Raw genomic sequence first — 8,638 nt, 5'->3', positions numbered from 1 at the left:
GGTGTCTGGGTGTTTTATTCTTGTGTTCCTAGTGTTACTGTTAGTTTTGGGTTTCTGGTGTACTTATTGTTTAGTGCTGTATTCCTGGTGTCCCAGTGGTTTAGTGTTGTATTCCTGGTGTCCATGTGGATTAGTGCTGTATTTCTGGTGTCCTAGTGGTTTATTGTTGTGTTCCTTGTGTTACTGTTAGTTTTGAGTTGCTGGTGTCCTTATGGTTTATTGCTGTATTCCTGGTGTCTCGGTGGCTTTTTGTTGTTTTCCTGGTGACCCTGTGGTTCAGTGTTGTGTACCTGGTGTCCATGTGGTTTAGTGCTGTGTTTCTAGTGTCCCTTTGGTTTAGTGCTGTATTGCTGGTGTCCCGGTTATTTAGTGTTTGGTTTCAGGTGTCCCTGCGGTTTAGTGTTGTGCTCCTCGTATCCCGGTAGTTTAGTGCTGTGTTCCTGTTGTTCCTGTGGGTTAGTGCTGTGTTCCTGGTGTCCTGGTGGTTTAGTGTTGGGATCCTGGTGTCTTAGTGGTTTAATTTTGTGTCCCTGGTGTCCTAGTGGTTTAGTTTTGTGTTCCTGGTGTCTATCTGGTTTATTGCTGTGTTTCTGGTGTCCATGTGGCTTATTGTTATGTTCCAGGTGTCCCGTTGGTTTAGTGTTGTGTTCCTGGTGTACAAGTTGTTTAGTTTTGTGTTTCTGGTGTCCTTTTGGATTAGTACTGTTCCTGGTGATCCGTTGGTTTATTGTTTGTTCCTGATTTCCCTGTGTTTTAGTATTGTTTTCTTGGGGTCTCTTGTTATGATCCTAAGTGGTTGAGGATCACAAATTACTCCAGCTAAGTAACAAACATAGGACAAGCTCTAGGGAGGTGGCAAACTGGACTGACCGCAAATCTGAACCTATCTAAACACACTAGAAGTAGCCGGTGAACGTGCCTAAAATCCTAGACGTCTCGAGCCAGCCTGAGGAACTAACTACCCCTAGAGAGAGAGAAAGACCTCACTTGCCTCCAGAGAAATAATCCCCAAAGATATAGAAGCCCCCAACAAATAATGACGGTGAGGTAAGAGGAAGGCACATACACAGGGGTGAAAGCAGATTCAGCAAATGAGGCCCACTAATACTAGATAGCAGAAAATAGAAAAGGGGTCTGTGCGGTCAGTAGAAAACCCTTACAAAATATCCACACTGAGATTTCCAGAACCCCCGCACCAACTAACGGTGTGGGGGGAGAAACTCAGTCCCCTAGAGCAACCAGCAAGCGAGGAAATCACATTTTAGCAAGCTGGACAAGAAACATGATGAATGCTGATAATCAAAAAATGAACAAACAAAAACTTAGCTTGTCTTGGAGAGACTGGGAGCAAGGTAGTCACAAGGCATCTGAAGAGCACTGAATACATTGATAGCAGGCAAGGAACTGAGTATCCAGGTGAGCTAAATAGGAAACCAGCCCAGGATAACGAACCAGCTGATGCTGCCAACCTGCAGAAAGACAACACTACACAGTACCGCTTGTGACCACTAGAGGGAGCCCAAAAATAGAGTTCACAACAGTACCCCCCCTTGAGGAGGGGTCACCGAACCCTCATCAAGACTCCCAGGGCGATCAGGATGAGCCGCGCGGAAGGCACGAACCAAATTGGCCACATGAAAATCAGAGGCGACAACCCAGGAATTATCTTCCTGACCATAGCCCTTCCACTTAACCAAATACTGAAGCCTCCGTCTAGAGATACGAGAATCCAAAATCTTCTCCACCACGTACTCCAATTCGCCCTCGACCAGCACCGGAGCAGGAGGCTCAACAGAAGGAACCACAGGTACCACATACCTCCGCAACAAAGACCTATGGAACACATTATGAATGGCAAACGATGCTGGGAGATCCAAACGAAAAGACACCGGGTTAAGGATTTCCAAGATCTTATAAGGACCGATGAAGCTAGGCTTGAATTTAGGAGAGGAGACCTTCATAGGAACATACCGAGAAGACAGCCACACCAAATCCCCAACACGAAGTCGGGGACCCACACCGCGGCAGCGGTTGGCAAAGCGCTGAGCCTTCTCCTGTGACAACCTCAAATTGTCCACCACATGGTTCCAAATCTGCTGCAATCTATCCACCACAGAATCCACCCCAGGACAATCAGAAGGCTCAACCTGACCCGAGGAAAAACGAGGATGGAAACCAGAATTGCAGAAAAAAGGCGAAACCAAAGTAGCAGAACTAGCCCGATTATTAAGGGCAAACTCGGCCAATGGCAAAAAAGTCACCCAATCATCCTGATCAGCAGAAACAAAACATCTCAAATAAGTTTCCAACGTCTGATTAGTTCGCTCGGTTTGGCCATTAGTCTGAGGATGGAAGGTCGACGAAAAAGACAAATCAATGCCCATCTTAGCACAAAAAGTCCGCCAAAACCTGGACACAAACTGGGATCCTCTATCAGACACAATATTTTCAGGAATGCCGTGCAAGCGAACCACATTCTGAAAAAATAGAGGAACCAAATCGGAGGAAGAAGGCAACTTAGGCAAGGGCACCAAATGGACCACCTTGGAAAAACGATCACACACCACCCAGATGACAGACATTTTCTGAGATACTGGAAGATCCGAAATAAAATCCATGGAAATGTGCGTCCAAGGCCTCTTCGGAACAGGCAAAGGCAAAAGCAAACCGCTGGCACGAGAACAGCAAGGCTTAGCCCGAGCACAAATCCCACAAGACTGCACAAAGGAACGCACATCCCGCGACAAGGAAGGCCACCAGAAGGACCTAGCCACCAAATCTCTGGTACCAAAAATCCCAGGATGACCCGCCAACACCAAAGAATGGACCTCGGAAATAACTCTGCTGGTCCATCTATCCGGGACAAACAGTCTCTCTGGTGGACAACGGTCAGGTCTATCCGCCTGAAATTTCTGCAGCACTCGTCGCGAATCTGGGGAAATGGCAGACAAAATCACTCCCTCTCTGAGAATACCAGCCGGCTCAGAAACTCCCGGAGAGTCAGGCACAAAACTCCTAGAAAGTGCATCAGCTTTCACGTTCTTCGAACCAGGCAGGTATGAGACCACGAAGTTGAAACGCGAGAAAAACAACGACCAACGAGCCTGTCTAGGATTCAGGCGCTTGGCAGATTCAAGATAAATCAGATTTTGTGATCAGTCAAGACCACCACACGATGTTTAGCTCCTTCGAGCCAATGTCGCCACTCCTCAAATGCCCACTTCATAGCCAACAACTCCCGATTACCAACATCATAATTCCGCTCGGCAGGCGAAAACTTTCTTGAAAAGAAAGCACATGGCTTCATCACAGAGCCATCAGAGCTTCTCTGCGACAAAACAGCCCCTGCTCCAATCTCAGAAGCATCAACCTCGACCTGGAAGGGGAGAGAGACATCTGGCTGACATAAGACTGGAGCTGAAGAAAACCGGTGCTTCAGCTCCCGAAAGGCCTCCACGGCCGCAGGAGACCAATTAGTCACATCAGAACCCTTCTTGGTCAAATCCGTCAAAGGTTTAACCACGCTAGAAAAATTAGCGATGAAACCACGGTAAAAATTAGCAAAACCCAAGAACTTCTGAAGACTCTTAACAGACGTGGGCTGAGTCCAGTCATGAATAGCCTGGACCTTGACTGGGTCCATCTCCACAGTAGAAGGAGAAAAAATAAAACCCAAAAAGGAGACCTTCTGTACTCCGAAGAGACATTTTGAGCCCTTCACAAATAAAGCATTAGCACGCAAGACCTGAAACACCATCCTGACCTGCTTCACATGGGACTCCCAATCATCAGAAAAGACCAAAATGTCATCCAGATAAACAATCATAAATTTATCCAGATATTCTCGGAAGATGTCATGCATGAAGGACTGAAACACAGAAGGAGCATTAGAAAGTCCAAAAGGCATCACCAAGTACTCAAAATGGCCTTCGGGCGTATTAAATGCTGTTTTCCATTCATCTCCCTGCTTAATGCGCACAAGGTTATACGCACCACGGAGATCTATCTTGGTGAACCAACTGGCACCCTTAATCCGAGCAAACAAATCAGACAATAGTGGCAAAGGATACTGAAATTTGACTGTGATTTTATTCAGAAGATGATAATCTATACAAGGTCTCAAAGAACCGTCCTTCTTGGCCACAAAAAAAAAATCCTGCACCAAGAGGGGAAGAGGATGGGCGAATATGTCCCTTCTCCAAAGACTCCTTTATATAACTCCGCATCGCGGCATGCTCTGGTATAGACAAATTAAAAAGTCGTCCCTTAGGAAATTTACTACCAGGAATTAAATTTATAGCACAGTCACAATCCCTATGAGGGGGCAGGGCACTGGACCTGGGCTCATCAAATACATCCTGGTAGTCAGACAAAAACTCAGGGACCTCAGAAGGAGTGGAAGAAGCAATAGACACCAACGGAGTATCGCCATGAATTCCCTGACAACCCCAACTTGACACAGACATAGCTTTCCAATCTAAAACTGGATTATGAGCCTGCAGCCATGGCAGACCCAAAACGACAACATCATGCAAATTATACAAAACAAGAAAGCGAATCACCTCCTGATGTACGGGAGTCATGCACATGGTCATTTGCGTCCAATACTGAGGCTTATTCTCAGCCAATGGCGTAGCATCAATTCCCCTCAGAGGAATAGGAAATTCCAAAGGCTCCAGGACAAAACCCCAGCGCCTGGCAAACGACAAATCCATCAGATTCAGGGCAGCACCCGAATCCACAAAAGCCATAACCGGGTAGGACGACAAAGAATAAATCAAAGTAACAGACAAAATAAATTTAGGCTGTATAGTACCAATGGTGACAGGTTTAGCGAATTTTTTTAAGCGTTTAGAGCATGCTGAGATAACATGAGTAGAATCACCACAGTAAAAGCACAACCCATTTTGACGTCTATGACTTTGTCGCTCAATTCTGGTCAGAGTTCGGTCACATTGCATAGACTCAGGTCTCTGTTCAGAAAATACCGCCAAAGGATGAGCAGATTTGCGCTCCCGCAAACGCCGATCAACCTGAATGGCTAAAGCCATAGAATCACTCAGACTTGTAGGGGTGGGAAACCCCACCATAACATTCTTAACGGCCTCAGAAAGACCTTCTCTGAAATTTGCAGCCAGAGCACATTCATTCCATTGAGTAAGCACCGACCATTTCCGAAATTTTTGACAATACACCTCTGCTTCATCCTGACCTTGAGAGATAGCCAGCAACGCTTTTTATGCCTGATTCTCAAGATTAGGCTCCTCATAAAGCAGTCCAAGAGCCAGAAAAAATGCATCTACATTAAGCAATGCAGGATCTCCTGGCGCCAGAGAGAAAGCCCAATCTTGAGGGTCGCCACGCAACAAGGAGATAACAATTTTAACTTGCTGAGCGGAATCACCAGAGGAACGAGGTCTCAGAGATAGAAATAACTTACAATTATTCTTAAAATTTAGAAACCTAGATCTATCTCCAGAAAACAACTCAGGAATGGGTATCTTTGGTTCTGACATAGGGCTATGAATAACAAAATCCTGAATACTTTGCACCCGTGCAGTAAGATGATCCACACTAGAAGTCAGAGTCTGAACATTCATGTCTGCAGCTGAGCTCAAAACCACCCAGAGTTCAAGGGGATGAAAGAAGCTAAACAGACTGCAGCAAAGGAAAAGCGGGAGGAGGAAAAAAAAAAAATGTACTCAGGTCTTCTTTTTATCCCACTTCTGCGATGCATTAAACACTTTTTGGCCTGCTATACTGTTATGATCCTAAGTGGTTGAGGATCACAAATTACTCCAGCTAAGTAACAAACATAGGACAAGCTCTAGGGAGGTGGCAAACTGGACTGACCGCAAATCTGAACCTATCTAAACACACTAGAAGTAGCCGGTGAACGTGCCTAAAATCCTAGATGTCTCGAGCCAGCCTGAGGAACTAACTACCCCTAGAGAGAGAGAAAGACCTCACTTGCCTCCAGAGAAATAATCCCCAAAGATATAGAAGCCCCCAACAAATAATGACGGTGAGGTAAGAGGAAGGCACATACACAGGGGTGAAAGCAGATTCAGCAAATGAGGCCCACTAATACTAGATAGCAGAAAATAGAAAAGGGGTCTGTGCGGTCAGTAAAAAACCCTTACAAAATATCCACACTGAGATTTCCAGAACCCCCGCACCAACTAACGGTGTGGGGGGAGAAACTCAGTCCCCTAGAGCAACCAGCAAGCGAGGAAATCACATTTTAGCAAGCTGGACAAGAAACATGATGAATGCTGATAATCAAAAAATGAACAAACAAAAACTTAGCTTGTCTTGGAGAGACTGGGAGCAAGGTAGTCACAAGGCATCTGAAGAGCACTGAATACATTGATAGCAGGCAAGGAACTGAGTATCCAGGTGAGCTAAATAGGAAACCAGCCCAGGATAACGAACCAGCTGATGCTGCCAACCTGCAGAAAGACAACACTACACAGTACCGCTTGTGACCACTAGAGGGAGCCCAAAAATAGAGTTCACAACAGTCTCTGTGGTTTATTGTTGTTTCCTGGTGTCCCTGTGTTTTAGTTTTGTGTTCCTGGTGTCCCTGTGATTTAGTGTTGTGTTTCTCGTGTCCTTGTGGTTTAGTGTTGTGTTATTGGTGTCACAGTGGTTTATTGCTGTGTTCCTGCTCTCCTTGTGGTTTAATTTTGTGTTTCTGGTGTCTCTTTGGCTTAGTGTTGTGTTCCTGGTGTCCGTGTGGTTTAGTGTTGTGTTTGTGGTGTCCCTGTGGTTTAGTGTTGTGTTCCTGGTGTCCTTGTGGTTTATTGCTGTGTTCCTCATGTCATTGCGGTATAATGTTGTGTTCCTGGTGTCCCGGTGGTTTAATGTTGTGTTCCTGGTGTCCATGTGGTTCAGTGTTGTGTTCTTGGTGTCCCTTTTTTTAGTGTTGTGTTTCTGGTGTCCTTGTGGTTTAGTGTTGTTACTGGTGTCCCTGTGGTTTAGTTTTGTGTTTCTGGTGTCCTTTTGGTTTAGTGTTGTATTCCTGGTGTCCCATTGGTTTAGTGTTGTGTTCATGGTGTCCCTGTGGTTTAGTTTTGTGTTCTTTATGTCCCTGTTGTGTTCCTGTGGTTTAATGTTGTGTTCCTGGTGTTTCTGTGGTTTATTGTTGTTTTCCAGGTGTCCCTCTGATTTAGTGTTGTGTTCCTGGTGTCTCTGTGGTGTAGTGTTGGGTTTCTGGTGTTCCAGTGGTTTAGTGTTTTGTTCCTCGTGTCACGGTGGTTTAGTGTTGGGTTCCTGGTGTCTCGGTGGTTTAGTGTTGTTCCTGGTATCCTTATGGTTTAAGTGCTGTGTTCTTGGTGTGTGGTGTCCCTGTGGTTTAGTGTTGAGTACCTGGTGTCACGATGGTTTATTGCTGTATTTCTGGCGTTCCTGTGTAGTTTTGTGTTTCTGGTGTTTCTGTGGTTTAGTGTTGTTTTCCTGGTGTTGCTGTGGTTCAGTATTGTGTTCCTGGTGTCTCTGTGGTTTAGTGCTGTGTTTCTAGTGTCCCTGTGGTTTAGTGCGGTATTCCTGGTGTCCCGGTTGTTTAGTGTTGTGTTCCTGTTGTTCCTGTGGGTTATTGCTGTGTTCCTGGTGTCCTGGTGGTTTAGTGTTGGGTTCCTGGTGTCCTGGCGGTTTAATGTTGTGTTCCTTGTGTCCCGGGGATTTAATTTTGGTTTCTGGTGTCCTTATGGTTTAGTGCTGTGTTCTTGGTGTCCCTGTGGTGTAGTGTTGGGTTCCTGGTGTCCCCGTGATTTAGTGCTGTGTTTCTTGTGTCCCTGAGGTTTAGTACTGTGTTCCTGGTGTCTCTGTGGTTAAGGGTTGTGTTTCTGGTTTCTCAGTGGTTTAGTGTAGGATTCCTGGTGTCCCTGTGGTTCAGTGTTGTGTTCCTCGTGTCCCTGTGGTTTAGTACTGTGTTTCTGGTGTCTCTGTGGTTTATTGTTGTTTTCCTGGTATCGTGGTGGTTTATTGTTGTGTTCCTGGTGTCCCTGTGGTTTAGTGTTGTGTTTCTTTTGTCCCTGTGGTTTAGTGTTGGGTCTTGCTGTCCCAGTGGTTTAGTGTTGTGTTTCTGGTGTCCCTGTGGTTTATTGCAGTGTTCCTGGGGTCTCGATGTTTTACTGTTAGGTTCCTGGTGTCCCGGTGGTTTAGTGTTGTGTTTCTTATGTTTCTGTTGTTTAGTGTTGTGTTCCTGGTGTCCCTGTGGTTTAGTTCTGTGTTCCTGATGTCCTTGTGGTGTAGTTTTGGGTTCCTGGTGTTCCAGTAGTTTTGTGTTGTGTTTCTGGTGTTCCTGTGGTTTAGTGTTGTGTTCTTGGTATCCCTGTGGTTTAGTGCTATATTTTTGGTATCCTTGTGGATTAATGTTCTGTTTCTGGTGTCCTTTGGTTTAGTGCTGTGTTCCTGGTGTCCCTGTGGTTTATTGTTGTGTTCCTGATGTCTCTGTGGTGTAGTTTTGGGTTCCTGGTGTTCCAGTGGTTTAGTTTTGTTTTCTTGGTGTCCCTGTGGTTTAGTGTTGTGTTCCTTGTGTAGCTTGGTTTTAGTGTTGTGTTTCTGGTATCCCTGTGGATTAGTGTTGTGTCCCTGGTGTCCCGGTGGTTTAGGTTTGTGTTTCTGGTGTCCTTAT

The sequence above is a fragment of the Ranitomeya variabilis genome, chromosome 1 (genome assembly GCF_051348905.1).
Source record: "Ranitomeya variabilis isolate aRanVar5 chromosome 1, aRanVar5.hap1, whole genome shotgun sequence".
NCBI lineage: Eukaryota > Metazoa > Chordata > Amphibia > Anura > Dendrobatidae > Ranitomeya > Ranitomeya variabilis.
The sequence above is the reverse complement of the archived record's forward strand: the minus strand, read 5'-3'. Positions refer to the sequence as shown.